This window comes from Dermacentor silvarum, chromosome 3 (assembly GCF_013339745.2).
Source record: "Dermacentor silvarum isolate Dsil-2018 chromosome 3, BIME_Dsil_1.4, whole genome shotgun sequence".
Taxonomy (NCBI): Eukaryota; Metazoa; Arthropoda; class Arachnida; order Ixodida; family Ixodidae; genus Dermacentor; species Dermacentor silvarum.
This window is the reverse complement of record NC_051156.1, coordinates 60,829,387-60,855,033: the sequence shown is the minus strand read 5'-3', so window position 1 is coordinate 60,855,033 and position 25,647 is coordinate 60,829,387. Positions and strand designations below refer to the sequence as shown.

The 25,647-nt window shown below is 48.8% G+C and overlaps 1 long non-coding RNA gene across 1 annotated transcript in view; it reads right to left on the bottom strand.

Annotated features, from left to right (window-relative positions):
- LOC125943801 (uncharacterized) overlaps nt 1–16,536 on the bottom strand; it is a 72,676-nt gene extending 56,140 nt beyond the window's left edge. Inside the window, exon 1 of the long non-coding RNA XR_007465902.1 lies at nt 16,466–16,536. This is a non-coding gene — a long non-coding RNA (uncharacterized LOC125943801). The remainder of the gene's footprint in view (nt 1–16,465) is intronic.
- Between the last annotated feature and the right edge of the window lie 9,111 nt (nt 16,537–25,647).

Sequence of the window (25,647 nt, the reverse complement as noted above, 5' to 3'; positions counted from 1 at the left end):
GGTGTGTCTCTTGAACACACAGCAATTTTGGATTATGTTTATGTAGGAGTTCTTTAACGTCATCGAGGTTGTGGAGAAGACCCCTGACATTCCAATATAGTATTTGTGTATCCATAGTGAAAGTGTTTTGTGCTGTGTGTTTAAGAGGGGAAATCTGTGTTAGCCCACAAGGCCCTTTCCGGGCCCCGTGATGCGGGTTTTGTCTTTCTTGTCGCGCTCTTGAGAGCTGCGCCGGTCCTTCGGCGTCTGGGACGCCGGTGAACTTGATGTATCCATCACCTCCACCGAGGCGCTGGATGCCCGCTCGCGGCGTACGCTCGCGGGTGTTTCGGGCTTCTCTGACCGAGCAGAGGCCCTAGGTGTCGTAGAGCCCGCAGGCACGGAGGACTGCTGGCTCATTTTGCTGGGTGGCGGAACAGTGTTGGCTGATACCGCCGAGGGGGCTGACGGCATGACTGCCGGCACACTAGGTGTGACTCGGACGGCCGCCGAAGAAAGTGACGCTGCCCCCCGCCGCGTCACATCAACGTAGGATGGTTTCGATGGGTTGTGAGTCGTGAAAAAACGTCTTCGTGCTTCTTGGAAAGAGATATTCAATTTGACCTTGAGTTCGATTACTTCCTTTTCTTTTTTCCATGATGGACACGATCGCGAATAAGCCGGGTGGTCTCCATCACAGTTAACACAGTGTGTATCAGAAGTGCAGACGTCAGAGGTGTGGTCATTTGAGGCACATTTTGCACAGGTGGAGCGCCCACGGCAGCTTTGAGATCCATGCCCAAACCGCTGACACTTGAAGCATCGGCGCGGATTTGGAATGTACGGTCGTACGCGAACTTTACAGTATCCAGTTTCGATGTATTCAGGAAGGTTGCTGGTTCCAAAAGTTATAATCAAGTGCTTAGTTGGGATTTCCTTGTCGTCACGTCTTAGTTTAATCCTTTGTACATTTACTACGTTTTCATCTTTCCACCCCTCTAGCAGTTCAGTTTCAGTTAGTTCAAGCAGGTCGATTTCCGAAACGACACCACGGACAGTATTCATGGACCTATGTGGACTCACAGAAATGGGAATGTCCCCGAATGCAGCAAGGTTTGTCAATTTGGTGTGTTGTAGCTTGTCACGCACCTCCAGCAGGAGGTCGCCGCTTGCCATCTTTGTTATTTTATAGCCAGGGCCTATGGTGTCTGTCAAGCATTTTGATACAATGAAGGGGGATATCATTCGGACAGTCTTCGTTACATGCTCACTATGTATGACGTGATACCTGGGAAATGTTTCTTTCTGTTGTACAAAGAACTTGAAAGTTTCATCGGTGCGCCCCCTCTTAAGGGAGCGATCAGGGAGTGCAGGAAAATTGCTAGCCATATTGATGCCACAGTATTCGGCAGGCATGCCAGCCACCCACCACGGAGCCCAACTAGGGGACGCGACAGGACATGAAGTATTCAGTTCTGATCACGCCAGCGGTACATGCCCACTATAACCCAATATGAATAACCTAGGTTGGTTATGTCACACAAGGTTAACCCTCGCTGCCTGGAAAATCGGAAGTGATACAGAAATAAGTAGAGGACAGGAAAGGGAGAAAGTGAGAGGGAAAGACGAAGATCGAAGAGAAGGACAGGAAAAGGCAACTACCGATTTCCCCCGGGTGGGTCAGTCCGGGGGTGCCGTCTACGTGAAGCAGAGGTCAAAGGAGTGTGTTGCCTCTGCCGAGGGGCCATGAAGGTCCAGACACCCGGCTTCAGCTCAACTCCCAGGATCCCCTTTTCCCCGGACACGGCTAAGCCACGCACGGTTACACGCGGGAGGGTCAAACCCTCGGGTGCTCGGGTACGTGGTGGCGCAACTCACCAAACGCCTGCTTGCGCAGACGCCCCTGCGGGGTGCTCTGTCCGGATAATAAATCCAAGAGTCCCGAAAGAATTCGTGGCTCCGAACAAACAGCCGTGGCAGTAGTATGCAAAGGATTATTCCATTACTTCAAAAACCGGGCGTGCGCTTTCTTACTGCTGATGATTGTTCCATGAGGAAGAGTGCAGGTGATTTCAATAACTCAATTGCGTGTAATCTCTCAATCCTAGTGCATTCGAAGACGAGAGAAGTGTTTGAACCACAGTAATGTAATCATTAGAAATCGTCGATCGTTTGTATATAGGCAGGTAATATGCTTCATGAGCTCCTCAGTGATAAAAAAGTACTGCCCTAGCTTCCAAGATAATAAGGCGAAGTATTGCCCTTCATATTTCAGTTGACGCACCTACAGTTTCAAGCCGATGATTAAGTGGTCTTAGTCGACTCCTTCCTCATCAACTTTGTGTAGAAATTCCCGAGCATCGGTAGTAGGAGTTCTTAGTGCGGTATGACCTCTATGAGGTCGTACGGGCTCACCAGGCTTTGTATGTAAATGCGTAACAAATTCACTTTTCACGGAGTGGTTCTTGTTTGCGTATAGGACGCTGGGGTCTATGAATTCAGGAAGTTGGCAAGAAGCAAGGTAAGAGAGGTAGTTTTGAATGCATGAATGAAGGGCTCATTTATTTATGTAGGTACATACAGAAAAACGATTCGAAGCTAAAGGCCATTCGGCCTGACAGGGCTTCGCTACGAGGAGCGCACAAAAAGGAAATTTAGCAAACAATTCAATGTACCATGACACAAATATATAAGGAAAAACAATAACATAAAACATACACAACAGAGAAAGTATATTGGCAACATCTCTGTGTGCGACATATGCATATAAAAAGAAAAGTCATAAAAGACAAAAAATTCAGAGCCCTTCCACTACTGTGAATGTGGAATCAAGCGAAGTTGTTACGATGGTGGGTCTGCTGTAGTGAATATTGCCCTGGGCGTATCGTCGTTGGGCATCACCCAACGGAACATGTCTATCATGAACGTTCTGGTTGAGAAACTCGCGTTGAAACCTGGCCGTCGCACCGGGGAAGTTGGCGCTAGAGTTGCCGATGCGTGCACCACCGTTGTCGGGCTCCTGGTGGGCAAGACGACGCTTACATGTGGCCTCAACATCGCGCTCCGGCTACTCGGGATCGGCAACTCTTCACTGACGTTTGGCCTCAACATCGCGCTTCCTCAAGTCGCTAACATTTCGCCTGGCCTTCGGAAGCCCTCACGCTATAATCGGCACGTCGACGACGAGCCCTTTCCCGAGCGCGTTCGCGGCGGCGTTGCTCAAAACGCGTTAGGACACGGCGTCAGTTGCTCATGAATGTCTCATACACACTTAAGCAATGGCTCATACCCCAATTCGACGACAGAAGTGAAGTTTTACGCTGGAATGATTAGCGGCAACGCAGCCCAGCTATGGAAGTAGAGGACGGCGACGAACGCGGGAGCAGTGGCACGAGCGCAAACCGAGGTGTGCCAACGAGCCAGCTGCAGAAGAAGAAGACGACGCTCGAGCCAATGCAGATTATGATAGTTTTTTCTACACGGGGACACGATGCTGAAAGAACTACCTCTTAACAGCTTCGATGTAAAAAATGAAAATGGAAAAAACAGGCTTATAAACCAAAAGTCCGTGCCATCTGTCGCCCAGATCTTGAATTTCGGCTCAGGTTGGCCAAGTAACATTCTTTATATGACTCTGGAGAACATGCCCTGGCTCTAGCTCGTCTCTGTCCAGGAACGACCCACACTGAAATTCTGCTTTCAAGACGTAGGACGCAGGATATCTCGCCAGTACATTGGCATGCTTCCTATCGATCGCATTTTGCTCCGTCACTCGTGTGAACTTTTTCAGCCCTAGCTCATAGTTGATTGGGTGGCCCCAGTGTCAAATGGACCTATCAAACAAGAGACCGGTCTCCAAATTCGTCTGTTGGAAAATGAAGTTCAGGAAGTAGTAGCTGTCCAACTGGAGGCTGGTTTTCAACTCTTAGATTCATCGAGGAAATTCTCGCAGTCGCGGGACATCTTCACTTTAGGTCTTTGTGCTTGGTCAATGTGATGATTCGATAGTGGGAAGGAGGTCATATTAACTTCACGGCTGCATAAAATAGATTTCCGTGTTTCTTGAGTAACAGGTAACCTTTGCGATAGAAATTATTTAAGGCACGTAGTCCATTCGGATACATCAGACTGTCCATTCTTGCCTATTTCACTATTTTTTTCAGGGGAAACTGCATTGGCCGTTATTAGATAAGGAGGTTTCCTCACTGTTGCGCCACACACTCGAAGGTTCAGTCAGGTTGGAGCTTGGAGTGAGAGAAAGTGGTCATCACGGTTGCACCAACTCTTGCGGACAACAAGCCCCATAACATAGAATTGCGATAGAATCCGGGGACCTGTATGAGTGTGTGAGATGAGGAGGATTTAATAAACCGCAGTCTCAACACAAACTCGTATTCCCATTCCCTTTTCCCTAAAGAGTTGCACCTTGATTTCTTCAAGTGATGAAAAGCTCCTACTAAGCCTTGAACAACTGGGACGTGTTGGTTTGAATCACAAGGAGCTAGAAGCAGGAAGTTGGAAACAAGGGGCTTCAGCAGCTCTTTCTCCGTGATGTCAGCAGGGGTGCTAATAAAAATATTAATGATGGCATCAAGATACGAGTCGTCTTCCAAAGAAGTGCTCCGACCTAGAGATTTGGAGGTCATGATGGTCTCCTGCATGTGGACGTCAGTTAGTTTTTTTCATGTATTATTGAAGCGGGGTAGTCACCTCGGAAAGAAAACTAGATTTTGAAGTTCGAAGTTTATTTCATCAATTCAAGCATACATATTTGATCCAGTGGTACAGCGGGAAGGGGTGGCGAAAAGGCAACTGAATGCCTCTGCATTCACGCTTGCACCCTGGAATGCCTCTGCAAGGCAACTGATTTCGCCTCTGCAACCACACGCATTTTCAGAAACTCACGCGCGCTCCTAGCGGAGCCTACTTCATCCTGTGAGGAGCCCGGATAAAAGCGTGCCGGATCCTCTATCGTCTGCTACCGCCATGTGTTTGCATAGACGCTGTGACGCATAGAAGTAACGTCAAGCGTTATCTTGCTGTTTCACGTGTCAAGGGCTGTGCAACCTTGCAAAGTTTTCCCTCATATGTAGAAATATTCACTCATCTCGCTTCAAAGCTCAAAAAATCTTGTAAATCAGCAGTTTCGCACCTTATTTATTAGTGGAAGCACCGTTAGGAAGCGTCTGAACAGAGACTGTCAGATGAACAGATGAATAGTCAGCATGTTGTTCACTCGCAGGAAATGCACTACCTTGAAGAGACTCGTCAGGTAGTGGTAGAGTCCATTCTAGAATACCAGGTCGATTGCCTGTGAACTTTCCCGCAGCTTCTGGGTGTATCGCTTGAAATTTAGAGGCGTTCCACACTCTACCGTCATTCAAAAGAAAAAATGAAGCTGGCCCTCGTTGCTCAATAATCTGCTTCGGTTTCGAAAAGCGCGAAGATATTTTCCCGTGAACTGACGACTTTCTCACGCGGACGTAGTCGCCGACGGCAAAGTGTCTTGTCCGGGCTCCGCGACGGCAGTCTGTGTAAAGTTTGGAAGAAGCTTGGTTTTGTCTGACACGCTGGCGCAGCCATTAATTTCATCGCCTGTACTGAATTTTCGTGAAATGAAGAATCCAGTAATCCAACAATGCTTAAGCGTGTTCGTGGCAGTCGTCCGTGCAGCAAAACGGCCGGTGCAACTCCCGTTGTGGCATGAGGCGTGCAGCGGTAGACCCCCAAATAGTCTGTCACGGCGACACGGATATCACGCCTCTCGGACAACAGATTTGAGGACTCTGTTGAACCTTTCTACAAGCCCGTTTGCTTGTGGGTGGTAAACAGAAGAAAAGCAATGGCGTATGCCACGTTCCTGAAGGAATTCTTCAATGTGAGCCGAGCTGAACTGCGGTCCGTGGTCGGAAACTATTTCACTCGGGTAGCCTTCACGAGAAAACGGTTGTAGCAGAAAGTTCTTGACAGTCGCCGTAGAAACTTGTCTTGAAAAAAAAAACTTCTGGTCATTTGCTGTGATAATCAATAAGCGTCACTGCATAACGGCATTTGATGGAGGCTTGCCCAAATGGGCCAATAATATCAATGGTAATCTTCTCCCAAGGGTTGTCAGGGAAAGCTACTGGCTGCCTAGGTGCTACGGTTGGCCGTGCTGATTTGTCACATGACTGGCAAAGAACACATGTTTTAACCAGTTGTTCTACGTGGTTATCCATTCAAGGCCACCAGTACAACTCTGGCAAACGGCTTTTCATACGACTGATCCCCGGATGTGATTCGTGTGCGACTTCCATCAAACGACGAGTAAGGATACCTGGAATTACGATCCTGTCACCACGGTAAAGCAAGTCGTTTACAATGGATAGTTCTGCACGTAAATGAAGATATGGCATTAGTTCCACTTCCAGAGATTTTGTATCAGGCCAAGAGGACAAAACAAAGTCCATGACCCGCCGGGGTGTCTCAGTCAGCTAAGGCGTTGCGCTGCTGAGCACGATATCGCGGGATCGAATCCCGGCCACGGCGGCCGCATTTCGATGGAGGCGAAATGCAAAAACGCCCGTGCGCTTGCGTTGTAGTGCACGTTAAAGAACCCCGGGTGGTCAAAATTACTCCGGAGCCCTCCACTACGGCGTGCCTCATAATCAAACTGGTTTTGGCACGTAAAACCCCAGAAAGAAGAAGAACAAAGTCCATGACTTTTGCGATTGTACTGTCAGATGCACTCTCCGCTTGTAATTCTGCAATGGTTAACATCGGAGAAAGAAGGCAAACAAACTCATCTTCGGCAACCTCATTGGTTTCTCCTTACAAAGGCAGTCGAGAGAGCGGATCAGCCACCACATTATCGCTTCCCTTACGGTACCCTACGGTGTAGTTGTAACAAAGAAGTCGCTCTGACCAACGTGAAATTCGCAATGGCCGTTGTCCAAACCCTTTGGTTGACAGCAAGGTGACAAGAGCACTGTGGTCGGTTCGCAAGACAAAGGCGCGACCCCAAAGGTACACGTGCCAATGTTCACAGGCCCAAACACATGCGAAGGCTTCACGTTCGCCTGCAGAGTACTTCCTCTCTTGTGGGCTCAAGGTACGGGAGGCAAAGGCAACCGTCTGTAGAATTCCCTTGTTATCTTGTTGCAGCACAGCGCCCAGTCCATACCCGGAGGCATCGGTCGTGAATATGGCGGGTAGGTTCGGGTCAAAGAAATGTAGAACCTTGCAAGTTGTCAGCAGTGATTTCAAACGGACGAAACTCTTCGGCAGCTGGCGTCCAAGCAAATGGCTCGTTGCCTAGAAACAATGCCCGTAAAGGTTCCACAACATCCGAAAAATGGGGAATGAACTTGGAATAAAATCCCGCCAGACCAAGCAGGGAACCAAGTTCATTGAGTGGAAAGAGTCCTTTGCCGTTCACAACATGTCCCAGAAACGTTAGTCCCGTGACGGCGAAAACGCACTTCTGGTTGAGTTTCAGGCCCGCTTTAGAAAGTAGTTGCAAAACGATTCGAAGATTTCAAAGATGGTCTTCTCGAGAACGACCATACACAATAATGTCGTCGATGTAGAAAAGTACACCTTTGCACCCTTTCAGTATGAGATGTATCATCTTTTGAAACGCTGACGCGCTGAAGCCAAGCCGAAACATACTCTCTTAAAACGAAAAAGCCCGTCGTGCGTGATGAAGGTAGTCAGGTCACCACTGTCAGGATCGAGCTCTAGTTGATGGTGGGCAGACGCCAAATCCAGCTTCGAGAATCGCTTGGCGCCAGCTAAGCTGTGCAGCAGCTCGTCTGTCTGTGGTAGTGGAAAGCTGTCAACAATTATAGCTTTATTGGGCTCTCACAGATTTACACATATTCGTATTGAACCATGCTTTTTGCGAACAACAACTATAGGAGAAACCTACTGAGAGGTGTCAACGCGCTCGATTATGTCTTGGGCTTCAAGTTTCTGCAGTTCAGTCGACACTTGTTCACAAAGGGTAAACGGCAGCCGTCGGAGCTTGCTGGCAACGGGTGGAACGGAATCACGAACCTTAACTTTGTGTTTGAATCCTTTGGCAAGTCCGAGCTGTTTGTCAAAGAGGTGTTCATACTCTGAACGTAGCTCAGCTTGCAATGTAGGAGTGCTGGAGCCCAACGCAAGACACTGAAGTGATTTACCTTCAATATTCATCTCTACTGCCGCAATGGCGTCTAAGCCCAGTACAGTGGTGTATTCAGATATAACATACAGAAGAATACAAGCAGTTATGTCTTGGAATGCAGCTGAAGCGACAAAACATCCTAGAACTCTTATCTTTGACTTGGAGTAGTCGAAAAGCTGCACTGAGGTAGGTTTCAAAGGGTAAGTGCTTGCAAAAAACTGATGATAGAGTTCTTCAGCCAGAATAGTTACAGAAGATCCCGTATGAACTAGAAACGAGATAGGGCGACCTTCCACAGCGACGGATGCGTAAATGCCATGCTTGTTTCCATTGACAACACAAACTGTTTTTCCGCTCTGGGAGTTAGCGTCGTCGTCGTCATCAACTTGTCGAACTTTAGCTGAATATCCAGACGACCTACACATAAAATATAAGTGGCCAATCTTCTCGCAGCGACGACATCTGCGCTTGCGGGCCTTACATGCAGGACTGTTTGCAAGATGATCAGTCGCTCCACAACGATAGCAAGTTCGAAGCTTCGTGGTACCTTGTACTGGATGCTCAGATGCTTTGGCTTTGCACTTATTACAAGTTGTGCGTTCATTTGTTTGTTCAGAAGACCGAGAAGAGCTTTGCGCTGTTTCAACGTGACGAACTGAAGCATCGTCGCAAAATTCCTTAGCATGACTCACGGGTTCTTCGTACTGATTAGCAATTGTTATAGCTCGTGAAAGCGCCAGCGTCACTAAGCGCTCACGTAAATGATGATTCGTCGTTTTCGAGACAAACTGATCACGTAGCATGTCATCAGCGAGGCTTCCAAAATTACAGGCTGCAATGAGGATTTGTAAAGCAGAGACGTATTCTTCCGCTGTCTCACCTGCAGGCTGAGCACGGCTACTGAACCGTTGTCGAGCCACGATGACGTTGACTGAACGCTTGAAATGATCCGAAAGCAGGGCGATTGCAGAGTCATACGCGTCATTCGTCGACCCGGTGTCACCTGTGCTCGAAGGACTAGTAGCGAGAGCAGAGCCAGACTGCAAGTCCGCTGGCTTCAGTGTAGAGAAGATCCGCTGCCCCTCCATACCAAGACATGTGAGCAGGATAGCTTTTCGGCGTTCGGCTGGAAGCTCTGAAGCTCCAGAAACCACCATGTACGTCTGAAAGGCCTGCTTCCACTGGTCCCATGGGACAGCCGGATGACCAGGCGAAGGCAGGGAAGGCGGTTGCAATCCCGGAATGCTCATTGTGGCGATGCAGCAGAAATCACCAGTAAACTTGCTCTTGCATGGGTTGAAATCTCGTCGCCAATACGTTGTATTTAGAACACAGAGGAACGATGCATAGATGCCTGAACATCATCTTTATTTCATGTCCCCCCGCAACCATCCTCATCTTCTTTCCTATACAACAGTCACGTTATGTCAGAGCTGTGAAGAGTTGAAGAAGCAACGCACTCTGACTCGGCAGCCTCTGTCGACCGCCGACTCGCTATCGAGTCTCGTTGCCGTTTCCGACCACTCTCCCCTGCTTCAGCAGATTCAAGACTTCGTGCGCGAGGAGGTTGCCCGTCAACTTTCCTTCGTCCCTTTCACGCAGGAGCCGTCCTGTCGTCTGCCTGCGATTGCCGAAGAGGTCTCTGAAGCTGTTACCGTCGCTCTCCACCAGCCACCTGTGGCCGCGCCTCTTCCGTATGCGCCGACAGTGCAGACTGTAGCCGCGCCTCATACGTATGCGCAGGCAGCGCAGCCTGTAGCCACGCCTCTTACGTATGCGCAGGCAGTGCAGCTTGTTGCCGCGCCTCACACCTATGCGCAGGTAGTGCGTAGGCATCCCCAGCCGCCGTTCTCCATCCCGCAACAGTCTGCACCACCCGCCGCTCCTAGTGCTTCTTAGGCCGGGCCTAGAGTAAGCAATCCATGGCGGACGCCTGACAATCGTCCCATTTGTTACGCCTGCTGCACGCCAGGACACGTCGCTCGCTATTGCTGCCGTCGCCTTCAAACTTCCGACGAAGCTGCCCGGCCGTTCCAGTATGGCAGTCAGCGCACGCGCCAGTAGGCTCCGTACAGTGAACAGAGCGCGCTACAACCGAATACGGCAAAACGCCGTGCAGCGCCAATGGTGGTAGGAATGTGAAACACTGAAACGGCCGCTCCGAGCCCCGCGGCAGCGACTGAACGTGTTTCAACGCGCGTGTGTTGTTTGCGGCTTTAAGCCGATAAGCTGTATTGAAAATTACTTTCGTGCGCCTATACTCGACAAAGGAGACAAGCTGTATGTGGCGGGCCACGTTTAGGACGTGAAGGAGACCGACGGCGCCGACTTGAGGGCGCCGTCGGTCACTCTGAGCAAGGGAAACAAGTGTACGACGTTTCCTTGCAGGTAGTGAGAACATGCATGCATTTTTATATCAGCAAGTGGTTTTGACGCATAAGCGGAAGCGCACACGCTACCACGACTTATTGGAGGAAACTCTGCGGTGCAAGTTAAATGAAGACGAAGAACACACAAACAGGACGGGAGCTTGCGGCGCATTGCAACTACCTCAAACCAAGATTATGCTACCGCGACGTTTTTTGAATGAGAACAGTACCAAATCGACATTCGGTGATTACACGTCGTTTTTGCTACGTTGCCAGGTATTCCGGTGCGTGGTCACAGAAATGTCCAACTGCAGCTCTGCTGCAGTTGAACTGCAGTTGCTGCAGTTCCGTGGCCGACGTGCGCAGAAACGCATTTTTGCAAATCTATAAATCAAGCGTTTCTAGGTGTTGATTTTTCCTTTATTGGCTACTCCGCCGTTCACGAAGTGTTTGGAGCAGATCCTGCTCGCCTGCTTCGGCATCCACGGCGAGCCGTCATTCTCGCCGAAGAAAACAAGAGGAGCATGATTGCGAATACTACGCAGTTCATACTGACGACACAGTAGTGCCCTATGCATGCGGCCGCAAGCAAGAGCGCACATGCAGTAACCGAATGGCTTCTTCACGAGACGGTAAACGAGACAAACACGCCACAAAGCGCTGACGAGAGAGAGCAGTCTCACGGCGGGCGCCACTTGGTGAAGGCATTTGAAGTTTAGATGTTACACGCACCATCACTACCCCCAAATTCAACGCAAACCGAGTTTACTTACTTCGCTGAAAGTATCACAGAAAAACGCAATTTAACAGTTAATTACCGGACTGAAAGCAATCAACAAAGATTCGCATGCAGCCTACAAGAGCATTTGAGGCGCAAATTCGCGCGTAAAATTTCGCGCTACGCAAGCTTGCTGTGCAAACGTGCTCCTTACACTTCCAACCGCGCTAAGCACATAAATACAGTTGCAGCACCTCAAGCAGCTAGACCTGGCTAGGCCTTAAAGCATATAGTTACATTGACACTAGCAAAACGCTGTTTTCACAATTACTTAACTCTTCGAACAGCAACAATCCATCTTTTTCGTCGTTCTTGTTCTCACGGGCGGCCAGGAAATCGGTATACAATTTCACGCCAGGCTAGCCTTCGTGGCTGTGGTAGTTTTTTACGCAGCAGTACCGGCACTTGTTCCTCTTCCTTTTCCGTACGCTTTCAGTCGATGGATTCGAATTAGTCGAGCTGAAGGATGACATTGTCTCAACGCCAGAAAAGACCGAACAGCACCATCGAGGCCGCGCCTACGAATACCCCCGCGCGCTTTGGCCGTCTCGGCGCTGCGACAGATGGTGCAGCAGTCGCAGCAAACTTCACTGTAGGGAGCCTATAACCCCGGGTCCCTCCCAGCGGGACCCTACCTGCGCATAGCCCTACCTGAATTTCGGTCGCGCCGCTCCCCATCTCCTCATCGACGATCGCTCTCCCCAATGCGTCGCCGACCCGCACCCTGCGACCAGGAAAACTAAGCGCCGCAGTTCGCGAGGCAAGAGCTGCGCCATCTTCGAACTGCCCAAGTCCTCGCTCTTCTCCTGCTAACATGGTCGCAATATCTATCGAAGGTATTTCTACTTTTGAGCTTGTGGACACCGGTGCCGCCGTTTCTGTTATAGCCGCCAAATTCTGCCGTTCGCTGCGCAAGGTGGCCACGCCGCTGTCTGGACTGTCGCTTCACGCAAGCGCGCAGCACGTGACACCTCTCGCAGCCTGTACTGCCCGTGTGCTTTTACAAAGCGTTTTGTACATTGTCGAGTTTATTGCTTTTCATACCTGCTCCTATGACGTCATCCTTGGGTGGCACTTCTTGTCCCGTCATAATGCCGTCATCGACTGCGCACGAGCTGCAGTTGAATTTTCGCCGCTGTGTGACACCATCCCACGACTTTCTTGATCATCCGCCTAAGGCAACTGGTCGTGCTTGAGGACACTGATATTCTGCCTGGCTCTTTGGCCCTTGTCCCAGTCGTCTGCGGTGCCGTCACCGATGCTACAGTCTTGTTTACACCATCTGACATCTTTACGAGTCGCAAAGAAGTTCCACTGCCGTTTGCAACGCTTGACATCGCTGCCGGCATCAGCAATATTTTTGCGTGCAATCCACTTTCTGTGTCTGTTACGTTGCTTGTTGGCGAATGTCTTGGCCGCGTGGAACACCTTGACTCTTCGTTCTTTGTTACCGTGCCAGATGAATCTTTCGATCTTGACTACAATGAACTCCTCGCCCTTTCAACGCTTGATGAGTGTCGAGTGACATGTTCTTCAGTTCCATCGCCACTACACTTACCCCTGCCGAACATTCGGAGCTCCTTCAGCTCCTACATCACTTTCGAAATTCCTTCGATGTTCCTCACCCGCAATTGGGCCGAACGTCGGAAGTGCAGCGCTACATTGATTGAGCCTTTGCGTCAACGACCGTACCGCGTCTCCGCCGACGAGCGTCGCGTCATCAACGACCAAGTCGACGATATGCTCCATCCAACAGTCCATGGGCATCTCCTGTCGTTCTCGTTCGCAAGAAGGACGGGTCTATTCACTTTTGCGTTGACTACCGTCGATTATATAAGGTCACGCGCAAGGACGTCTATCCTTTGCCGCGCATCGACGACGCCCTTGACAACATTCAGGGCGCAGAATTATTTTCGTCCCTAGACTTGCGTTCTGCCTACTGGCAGGCTCCCATGGCTGAAGCCGATCGCCAGAAAACGGCAGTTATTACACCTGACGGCCTATACAAATTCAACGTGATGCCCTTTGGGCTTTGAAACGTGCCTGCAACGTGCCTGCAACGTTTGAACGACTCATGGACAATACGCTGTGTGGCCTCAAGTGGTCTATGTGTCTTTGTTACCTCGACGATGTCGTGGTTTTCTCGGCTGATTTTCCGACCCACCTACTTCGCCTTAGACATGTTTTGACGTGTCTTACCAACGCTGGCCTGCAACTCAACCTCAAAAAGTGCCGCTTCGCTGCGAGGGAGCTGACCATCTTAGGCCACACCGTGTGTGCTCATATTTCCAGCACTTTCTCCGCAATTTCGCATCGATCATGTCGCCCTTGACCCAGCTCCTACGCGGTGGCGCGGACCTCTCCTGGTCCGCTGCATGCGACGCCGCGTTTGCTACACTGTGTCGTCTTCTTACCTCTCCACCTATTTTCTTCACCATTTCGACCTGACAGCTGCAGCTGAGGTACATACAGACGCCAGCGGGGTCGGTCTTGGCGCCGTCCTCGCGCAACGAAAGCCCGTCTACTCCGAATACGTGGTCGCCTATGCGAGTCGTACGTTGACAAAAGCAGATGTCAATTACAGCGTGACTGAAAATGAGTGCTTGGCTCTAGTATGGGCGCTTGGCAAGTTCCGCCCATACTTATACGGCCGCCCATTTGATCTAAGAACGGATCACCACGCGCTTTCTTGGCTCGTCACGTTGAAAGATCCATCTGGCCGCTTAGCACGCTGGGCACTCCGAAACGCTGCGGACGCAAGCACACTGACGCAGCCGCCCTGTCCCGTTCACCTCTACCTCCAGACTCGGCCTGCGGAACCACTTGCGCACACCCCCTGTCATCTCTTGACCCTGACTCGATTGGCACCCAACAACGCCGTGACCTGTGGATCGCTTCTCCTTACGCCTATCTCTCTGGATCATCGAACACCCCTGTATCCCGATCCCTCCGACGCCAAGCTGTTCATTTCGCCATTCCTGATGATCTGCTCCACCAACGCAACAACGCTCCTGAAGGCCGTAGAAGGCTACTAGTCATTCCCCGCAGCTTAAGATTCCACATTTGTGCCTCTTTTCACGACGATCCGCAATGTGGTCACGCCGGTGTATTTAAGACTTAATAACGTATTCGCCATCGCTACTACTGGCGGGGAATGTACACTTTTGTACTCATGTTTGTTCAGGGCTGCCCTGACTGTCAACGTCGCAAATTACCAACTGTACGCGCATCTGGCGCCTTGCAGCCGCTTCCGCGCCCTGCCAAACCCTTCGATCGCGTCGGCATTGCCCTTTCCGGCCCGTTTCCCATGACACCGGATCGCAATCGGTGGATCATAGTTGCTGTGAACCATTTGACACGTTACGCCGAAACTGCTGCTTTACCGAATGCTACAGCGCGGGATATAGCCTCGTTCGTCCTCCATCGCTTCGTCCTTCGACATGGCGCACCTCGAGAACTCCTGAGTGATAGAGGTCGCGCCTTCCTCTCCGAAGTCGTCGAAGCTCTGCTTTCGGAATGCCACCTTATTCATAGAACGAGCAGGGCATACCATCCGCAAACTAACGGGCTCACAGAATGGTTTAACCGCACTCTCGGTGATATGCTCGCGATGTGCGTGGCTTCTGATCATGGGAAGTGGGACCGCGTACTTCCTTTTGTAACGTTCGGATACAACACCGTGATACCAGCCACTACGGGATTTTCACCTTTCTTCGTCTTATATGGACGGGAGCCTTTGCGTACCATCGACGCTCTCCTTCCATGCCGCCCTGACGCTTCCGAGTGCCCTCCTGTGTACGAAGCTGTCCGACAAGCCGAAGAGTGCCGCCAGCTCGCGCGCACCTTTACACCACAAGAACAACAGCGCCAGAAGGAAAGCCGCGCCGACTCACTGCCCAATCCCACATACACCCCAGGATCTCTCGTATGGCTGGCTGTTCCTTGCCAAACTCCTGGGATTACCTCTTACCAAAGTACGACGGGCCTTACCGCGTCTTGGAGCGAACGTCCCCGGTGAATTTTCTCATCGAGCCAGTTTATCCATCTGACGACATGCGCCGGCGTGTACGTGACCTCGTCCACGTGGCGCGTCTCAAGCCCTACCATGACCCTCTGCCTCCACCCTCTTAGGTCGCCAGGATGGCTTTTTCTGCGGGGGCGATTGTGAAGAAGACGCGCCTCCGTCCAGCGGCATCGCCAACGCTTGGCCCACTCTGCTCGCTCTGCTGGTCGCTGGTGTCTTTGGAGACGATTCCCCTCGCTGCTTCGCCGTTCCTTCAACTCGCAGCGTCCTTGAAGGACAACGCCAATAAACCTCTTCTCAAAGGCTATAAATTGCAACCTTTCTGCAAAATGTGAGCAATAAATAAGCTGCGCTAAGCGCCTATCGTTTTTTATGTGATTGTATGCATCGCATAATGGTTGATGTAAGCTTCGCCGCAATACAGATATACAATGTTGCGAGATCACTTCGCATTCGAACCCGAAAGTAATACCGGCAAATGGATGCATCAGGAAATCACCTGAGATTATGATAAAGCGGATGGTAGAGGATCGCAGTTGCGATTCCTGGATTAGGGTTTACAGAGCGTACCGGGGGTGTTCGGGTACAAGGTGGGCTGGCCGCGATTGACTTTTATCATAAATACACAGTGTGCGCTTCACTGCATTAGACAACGGTTAAGCGGTGGAACTATTAAGCACGCATATATAAGCCCCTTGCGGGGACGTGTACTTTTAAGTTTTTCGCCGGGTACACAGCACGTTACCCTGCCCCCTTTCTGCTTCTGCGGCATGCTTAAAGCATTAAAATCATCGCAAAATGCTTGCCAAAGGTTCCGCAGTATGCACATTAGCATCTCGCAGCCGACAACCACGAAATGTCAGTAAACATATCGAAAAGGCAAAACATTCGCATGATGCCTTCACATGCGCATTGACGGCAGCTGCCTGGCACGCCCTCTGGCAGAAAGACGCCACCAGAAGAAAGCGCGGCGCTGCATCGTTCTTGAAAGATCCATTGATCGACCATTAGTTTTTCATACAGTTCAATTAAACAAAACTTAATTTCTGCTAGAGTTTCACTGGCTTAACAGTCTTTTGTCTTCGTTTAGTCACCAGTAGCGTGACAGGACTAGACGTGTATTTGCAGGCGCTGAGGTAAAATTCAAATAGCAATAAAACACTCACTGGATTCATGGCAATTATAACTTCCCCGAGGTGTTTCATGCAGGCGTAGAGTTGTTCTTGATACGCAGCTGGGGACCTCTGCGTGAAAGGTTTGACAAATGCATTGAGTGCTTGACTAGTCATGTCGCTGAAAGGTTAAACACGGTGTTTCTTTTTCGTTTCGGAGGAGCATAATGGCATGGCTGTCCTGATAAACGCACCCGCTATCCAGTGAAATTTATTGATTACAGTCCTCGGTAACCGAGTGCACAAGGCAGGCGGTATGGCGGTCGACGTGCACAGTACTTAAAAATTATGGGGTTTTACGTGCCAAAACCACGATCTGATTATGAGGCACGCCGTAGTGGGGGACTCCGTTAATTTGGACCATCTGGGGTTCTTCAACGTGCACCGAAATCTAAGTACACGGGTGGTTTCGCATTTCGCCCCCAACGAAATGCGGCCGCCGTGGCCGGGATTCGATCCCGCGATCTCGTGCTAAGCAGCCCAACACCATAGCCACAGAGCAACCACGGCGGGTGTGCACAGTACTAGGATCTGTGCGTTTCTACTCCTTCAAGAATACATAGGCTGCAAAGACGTTAATTGTTTTGGTAACACCTTTTGCCGTGTAAGTTACGCATGATGTACTTTTGCGGGCTTTTGTGCTGCAGACAGCCAGAGAGCGGAGGGAATGTTTTTGGGCCACCCTTGAGCAATTGCATCATATTTCAACAGAGCCTTTAAACCCTCCTCAGAGAAGCGTAATTAGTCGGCGGTTTGAAGAGGCAATCACAGCAAGCACGTGGTACATACCGATCGTGCCGACTTGAGTAGATGGATTACAGTATTGAAATTGGTCCAATCCATTTCTCAGCACCTTTCAGAGCAACTAAAACTTCAGTTTGCAGCAGCGAACCAACCTTTTGAAGCAGTTCGAGGCGAACATTTTCGCTCACAAATATTTAGCCTAGCTAGTGCAGCTACCGCGTTCTCCAACGAGAATAGACATATGCACGCGCGCATCCATCTCTGCTTGCCTAGAATATCCCAGGACATGAAACTAATCTATTGATCTTCACGTTTCTGCAAAGAGCCCAAAGTTTCTTTTTCTCACGACCTCCCCCCCACACCTTACCTATAGTTTCCTCGTACAATATTTACACAAGTCATTTATTGAAGGAGGCTGTCTCTTAATTTCAATGGGATGTCCAGACAAGAACCGAGCTGAAGCAGGAGCTTCGGTAATGGGAACGCGGGCTGCGTAAACTTTTTTGGCATTATGTTTAGTAGTGCAAAGAAGCATCCTGATGATGTTAGCGCTTTGATTATAAGCTAGGTGTTGCATTTGTGTGGAGATAACGCCTGATTTATTCATCAGTTTGCGTGCATTACCCTTAGGCTCATGGTTGCTTGTGGTTCATAAAATGCAGCACTGCTTAATTGTTCGTTCTTTTATGGTCGCAAAAGGACAGGAGAATACGGCACTGCCGAATATTTTTGCTCTTCTTTCCTTTTTTTGTAACATATTGTTTTATATTATCTTCTATTCCCCTTACCTCCTTTCCCCAGCACAATGTATCCAGCCGGTCTTAGAACCTTCCTGTCCTTCCGTATATTCCTCCTTCCTTCCTTATGTTCAAATTGTTGAATTCTTCATGAAAATTTGCGCCCCTGTCTACCTAGAACCTACTAATGCTGATTGCCATTAAAAACAAATATTGAGAGACATTTGTTCAGTGACAAAAAAATTCAGAAACTCCAATAGAGTTTCTGAATTTTTCACCCCCAGATTTCAGTTGGACCTTCCTTATATCAGTTGGCCCAACCTGAAATTTCAAGTTCATCATCAGCCTATTCTTATGTCCACTGCAGGACGAAGGCCTCACTCTGCGACCTCCAATTACGCCTGTCTGGCGCTAGCTTATTACGACTTGCGCCTGCAAATTCAAGTTGGTCAATTCGCAAATTTAAGTTGGCCCACACCGAAATTTCAGCTGGCAACTACCAATTTCATGTAGGCACACCACCAAATTTAAGTTGAACCTATGTTCAAATTTCAAGTTGGCCCACCCCCAAATTCAAGTTGGCCTAACCCTAATGCCAAGTTGGCCGAACCCTTGATTAAAGTTAGCCCACGTCCAAATTTCAAGTTCATCCACACCCAAATTTCAATTTGGCCCAACGCCAAATTCCATTTGGCGCACCCGTACAAGCTTCCCCAGGCATTTACTATTGAGGCCTATCTATCCCTAAGGGGATTCTCTCATACTTTTTTGGTTTAAATTGTTCCTCATCGCTTACAAAGCTTCCAATAATGTACATTTACACTATTATAGCGATAAAATGTCTTTGCACATTACGCTTTTTTTTGCATATACACGGCATTACACTTTTCGCATGATGGAGCTACGGTAGTCGCCAAAGAATACTTACACATTAAAAGGCCAAAAGAGATGGTACGCTCGAGTCCATGAAACTACTACTTACTGTAGACATAAAGCAATTAATCCTCAATGTGTATTCGTAACAACATGATTCTATCAAGTATTTTTTCTCTTATCTAAACCTCAATAAAGTGTAACGTGTTTTGCTCGCAGCTTATGCCATTATAATGTTCCGTTCTAAGTATTCTTGTAGCATGGCGTACTTGTTTCTGTTTTCTGCACGAGCATAGAAGGTCAAAGCTACAATGGTACCGAAAGATGCTTACATTTTTGTTGTCTTCTAGAGATGCGTAGCATAGCCTTGATGCGGCGCACAATCTATCCATCTCCTGAAAGTGAAAGAGATCAGTTATTGCTGGATAAATGATTTAATTATACATACAAAGAAGGTCAAATGCAGATGCACTCTTTAGTGCAGGTGACTCGACCAAACATATCGTCAGGCGAGATACCGAGACAAACTTACATATTCACGTCGACACGTTAATTTCGTGTGCTTTCTAAGGTGACCAGTTTTTCGGCTAGATTCGTGCTGCCTTGCACAAGCCAGAGCGCAGTTCTGCCAACGTATGATGTGACGGTAGATCACTAGTATTCCTGTCTAATAAATGCCTAAAGGCACTGCACAATAGCTAAGAAAGGCAAGTGTTACACGTTTGTGAAAGGTGAAGGCAAAACATGATCCTTAGTAGCGCAAAACTCGAAATAAAAGACAACAGTAAGAGGCGAGAGGAAAGGAAAGACGAGCGCTACACTCACAACTGAAGGTGAAGGCCTGCCAGCTGTGGAAGAAGACGATCGCGCGAGGAGTGGCAAGAGCGCGTCTCTGCGACCACGTGACGTGTGCAATCAGGCACGCACTAGACACACCTTTAGTAAGCCAGAACCATGGAGCAGGAGAACCATGTAGGAAGAAGAAGCCGCTTCGAACGGGCGTGTTTAAAATGTGTTCTGCTGGAAACAGTGGATCGGCCCTAGGCCGAGGATCTCTTGCAACGTCTACTGTTACCGGTAATTACAAGATCGCTCTTCCTCGTTTGCCATCGGGAAACACCGTTCTCAACTCAGTGTTCCTACACGCGGATCGCGGGTCGGCCGTACCGCGCCCCGCATTTTCGTGATGCCCTGCTCTCGGTGCTCGATACCAAGGACATTCTCGGAGCAGGGCAGTATGAGATGAGCCACCTGTGGCTCGTCACCTGTGCCAACAGCCTTTCAAGCAGAAGCTCGTCGATAAAGGTGAGCTTCTAGTCAAAGGACTGAAGTGCTTTGTCATCGAACCAGAAAGCCGGAACATCAAAATGAAGCTTCTGTGGCTTCCTCCTCACCTAGAACAGAAGCGTATTGTTGAGGCATTGGAACTATATGGCATTGTGCAATCCATAACCAGAGAAATGTGGCGTTGCGAGGGCATGGAGAGTTGGCAGATGACGAATCGCGATGTAGAATTCACGCTCAAAGAAGGCCTCTCTACCAGTTCTCTCCCTCATCTTCTGACGATCTTCGGACATCAGTGCTTAATTTTGATACCCGTACGACCTCCCTTGTGCCTTCGATGGAACAGAGTAGGGTACATAAGAAGACAGTGCAAAACACCACGCTGCGCGAAGTGCCACCGTTATGGTCATAACGCAGAGGCATGCGTTGGCACGTATACTGACACGCTTCGTGGCAGTAAACCGGTGGACGATGACACCATCGTTAACCGCCTCATGGATGTAAGTGAGGTCGTAGATGTCTCTGGTGAAGCGCCTGCTGAAGACCACCGGGCTGAGGAAGTGCAAGTATCGGCAGCTGCGGACAGCTACAGCGAAGGCTATTGAAGAACATAGTGACCAACCGTGAAAAGGACCCTTGTTCAACGTGGGCCGAATCACCACCATTTCGGGACCAGCTTCATCCTGCCGAGGATACTGAAATGACTGAGACATCCAAGAAGCGTCCAGCGCCGACAGATGATTTGGAGTGCTCTGGGAAAGAGCCCAAGGTCGCCGCGGCTAAGGCGAAGAAACCCCTTCATGGAGCCCCTGTGAGTGCGGATGCCGCAGCATTTCAAGAAGTTCCTGCAGCAGCGACTCCTCAAAGGGACGGGACAGGCAAAACAAAGGTAGCAGCGCTACGTGTAGGCGCTGCGCCTCAGTAGTAGAATAATGGCGGGCGCTTTTCCCTTAACGTTTGAAACACTGAATGTCCCTGGCTTACGTAGTAAGTGACGGCAGGGTCAGTTATTACGCTTGTTACGTAGCCGAGCGTTAGATGCTATTGCAATTCAGGAAACAAAAATTGAATCCGATGACGACACAGCGGCTGCTGTAGCTCCATTTATTTCGGAGTATGAAGCATGTGTCAGCCACGCGATTGGCTTCTCTGGAGGATGTATGATATTTGTGAGGAAAACGCGGCAATGCAACGTGTTGGGACTGTGCACTGATAGGGAAGGGCGCCTTGTATGGTGTGATGTCAATATTGATAGTCATGTTAGGAGGTTTCTTTTCGTGTATGCGCCAAGTAAGGCACGTGAACGGGACGACTACTTTCTCTCATTGACCCAGCACTTACGCAATGACCGTGTATTGGTTGTCTTAGGTGACGTTAATTATGTGTGTAGTGGACAGGATCGGTCGTCTACAAATCAACGCCATGATACCAGCGTTGATGTTTTCAATGCCATGACATGTGACTACCAGCTTGTTGATCTAGGGGATCAAGAAAAAGTCCCTTTTCGCTACACACATTTTCAAGGTACATCTCATGCAAGGCTTGATCAGATTTATGTATCATTACCTATCCTACGCGCAAGTTGGAATACGCTAGCGCAAGACAGGGGTAATTGGAGATCGCAGGGAGAGGCCTTCGTCCTGCAGTGGACATAAATATAGGCTGATGATGATGATGACCTATCCTACCCAGAATATACGGCTACAATGTGCACCCTGTGTTCTTCAGTGATAATTGTTTGGTGTCGGTTTGTTTTGGCAACCGGCAGTGTCAAAGTTCGCAGATGAACTGAGATTTATGGAAAATTAATAATCCATTACTCTTGAATAAGCCTTTTCTCAGGCACGTCCTGGAAAGTATTATTGACGTTTCAAGTCGTAGTTCTTTATCTCTCTTTGCGCAATGGGAGATATTCAAGCAAGAAGTTAAAATGATAGCCATTGAAGAAGCTTCCACATTGTCTTTTCAGAAAAAAAGGAAAATATAAAGAGTTGTGCTAGTTGCTAGATAAGCTACACGAACTTGAATGCCTGCATCCTCGCAAGTACATTGAGGACATTTACAACGTTATGGCACAAATGCAGACAATGGACACTGAGAGATACAGAGGTGCACTAGTTCGAGCGCTTACCCTTCAGTATTTGGAGCAACAGCCTTGTAGTCGTTCGCTAAGTGATGAGCGTCGGCATGCTCTGTCGAAGCAAATTCTCGAGATAGAGTATACCCGAGCTATATTTAATGACCAGGATAGAATAATGAAAGCGTTCACGGATCATTATGAGAACATCTTTCAGTTTCATAAAGTAATTAAGAGTGAAGCTGTAACGGAAAATTTTATTTCGTTGCTGCCACAGCTCAGTCAAGAAGAACGCGTTGACGTGGATAGAGACATAAGTATCAAGGAAGTGGAAGCAACCATTGCTTCGCAAACTAAAGGCAAAACTCCTGGGCCTGATGGCGTGAGTGCGGAATTTTATCAGTGCTTTTGCTCTATATTGGTTCCCTTTCTGCTTAAAGTGTATGAGGAAGCTTACAGGATTGGATACCTACCTGCCACGCTCTATCAATGTTACACAGTAGTTATCCCAAAAAGCAATGATGCACCAAAATTGCAGAAAGTTGAGGGATATCGCCCCATATCACTTTGCAACCTCGATTAAAAAATAGTTGCTAAGATATTAGCTAGTCGCCTTCCAGAAGTAAGATATTAGCTAGTCGCCTTCCAGTAAATATGTAGCATTAGAGGAAGATCAATTCAGACAAATACCCACGTTGCATGGTCTGTGCTAAAGTGTGTGACAGAAAGTGCGGGTCAGGTTGCAACAGTTCAGGTTGATTTGGCAAAAGCATTTGATAAAGTTAATCACTGCGTATTGTTTAGTGTTTTAGAGCACATAAACATTAGATTTCTTTTTAAAGGCATCTCCATGTGTTGTGCTAATGGCACAACAAGGCTAATAGTTAATGGTTGCCTATCTGAATCTATCTACCTCAGGGCATCGGTAAGGCAACGTTGTCCTTTGTCTCCTCTATTATTCTCTTTGTACTTGGAACCGCTTTGTGCACGAATTTTGAAGGATCATACCTTTCACGGGTTCAAATTGTTATCCGATGAGGTCCGGGTACTTGCCTATGCAGGTGACATAGCCTTCTTCTGCGTTGACAAGAAAAGTGTGGAGACTGCCCTTGACATAACGCAGCAGTTTTGCGAACTTGAACTTTGTGAACTGTGAACTTTGAGAAGAGTTCAGGATTTTGGTTCGGTCTATGGTGTACAATGCCGAATCACTTCGCAGGTATTCAGTGGAGGCAAGACTTTACGTACTTAGGTGTACCCCTCTCTCAATATCGCAATAGCAATCCACACTGGTCAGCGGAAGTTGCAGAAGTACAACGTAAGGTTAACAACAGGCAGGGGCGACAGTTGTCCATATCTAGCCCAGCTGAAGCTTGCAATCTGTTTCTAGCAGCTCGACTTATGTATGTCCTGCAGGTATTACACTGCTCGCGACTTAGGTTGCAAGCTTTCCATCCTGTGTTTGCTACCTATGTATGGAGCTGACGTGTTGAGGCCATGCGGCGTGATAAGCTTTTTCTTCCTCCTGAGAGTGGTGGTCTTGGCCTAGTTCACCTTTTTGTTAGGCAACTTGTCTCCCGGTTATTCTTCTTTCGTGATGTAAACAGTCCTTTTGTGAGAGAGATGTTACAACTTCGATTAATGAATTACCTTCCAAAAATAGTTGTGTCGTCATCTGTCAGAGATGCACCACCTGCTCCTTGGGGCTTCTTGAAAGAGGTTGTTGAAGGCTTTCACTTTCTTAAAGCTCGCTTTAACTTGGATTATATTTTCACTGCATCCCGTAAAGAAATTTCTGCTGCACTGATATACAGCGTTTCCTGTTCCCCATTATCGTGCGCCTTATTTGGAATGTTGCGGCTTAGATGTACTTAAGCGTGTCCGTCGAATGATCATTCCTCCAAGGATCAAAACTTTTTCTTTAACTTACATTCGGCAACCCTTCATGTCAAAACCTGGTTAGAAAAAGGGGGCTGTTTCGTGCCGTGGTCTACAAACTGCCGTTTGTGTCCACATGCTGAAACGATTGATCACTGTTTTATCGATTGTAGGGATGCCGTGTTCTTCTGGGACATTCTCTAAAGAACACTTAAAAGATTTAACATCACACCATACACAATTCGTTTCTTACCTTTTAAAGATCCCTATGACCCACCATATGGACATGTTCATAGTACTTGGTCTACATAGTCTTTGGCGCAGTAGAATGTGTGACAGGCACGCTGAACCACCGCGAAGCACTCGGTCGTTTTTTCGGGAATCTGCTGCCTACGTTCGTAGTGTGTACGCTCCTCAAGAAACAGCACCGGATTGGATGCCTTTATTGGACGCTTGCACATGCTTGCCTGACTTTTGAATATGTACCTGTAGCGCTTTGTTTCTTGTGTTGCTGAAGATTCTGCTCCCATGTAATAAAGAAAAAAAAACAGAACCATGGAGCAACCGTGGTTTCAGGAAAGCGTGCTCGTCTCGCACCACGGCGGCCTGGGTTTGATTCCTACCCAGACCGAAATATACGAAGTTTTCTTTTCAAAGCCACGAACTTACGTTGTTTAGAGGAATGTTGTCGGCCATTTCTCGTGAGGGCGCAGTTTCGCCAAGATCGCGGCGAAACTTAACTTTTACTTAGTGCAACGTGATTTATTCACGTGTAAACGTCAATGAATTCGAGAAACGTCAGGCGAACGTCAAGAAGCGGCGAGGCGACCAGCAGTCAAAATCCGGGCAAGCGCAAGCTCGGGGCGCGTGGTTAGCACTAACACTGTGGCTTGCTTGCTGACTGCTTCGTCGTCGTCTTGTCTGTCTTCTTCATTACATTGGCCCCCGGGAAGTAGCGTAGCCATCCTGGCGACTTAAGGCGTTGACAGTATAGAGGGGTCATAATAGGGCTTGAGGCGACTCACGTGAACGATTTCTCGACCACGACGACGTAAGTCTGGAGACGGTGTCAAAGGCTCAACGTCATAATTCACTGGAGATGTCCGAGCGAGGATGCGGTAGGGCCCATGATATCGGGCCAATAATTTAGACGAAAGGCCAGGCGTACTCGGAGGAATCCAAAGCCAAACTAGGGCACCGGTCGCGAAAGTAGTGAGAGATCGGTCGGAGTCGTGCCTGAGCTTCTGGTGACCTTGGTCTTCGGTTGTCAAGGAACGGGCCAATTGTCGACAATCTTCGGCGTACTTGGCGACATCAGAAATTGCAGTGAACTCAGATGAGTCAGGTGTATAGGGAAGCATAGTGTCCAGCGTGCATGATGGCTCACGTCCGTACAAGAGGAAGAACGGCGAGAATCCTGTAGTCGCGTGCGTAGCAGTGTTGTACGCATATGTGATGAATGGAAGGACGGTGTCCCAATTTGTCTGGTCTGATGCCGTGTACATCGTCAGCATATCCCCCAGAGTGCGATTAAATCGCTCAGTGAGGCCATTAGTTTGCGGATGATATGCACTTGTCATGCG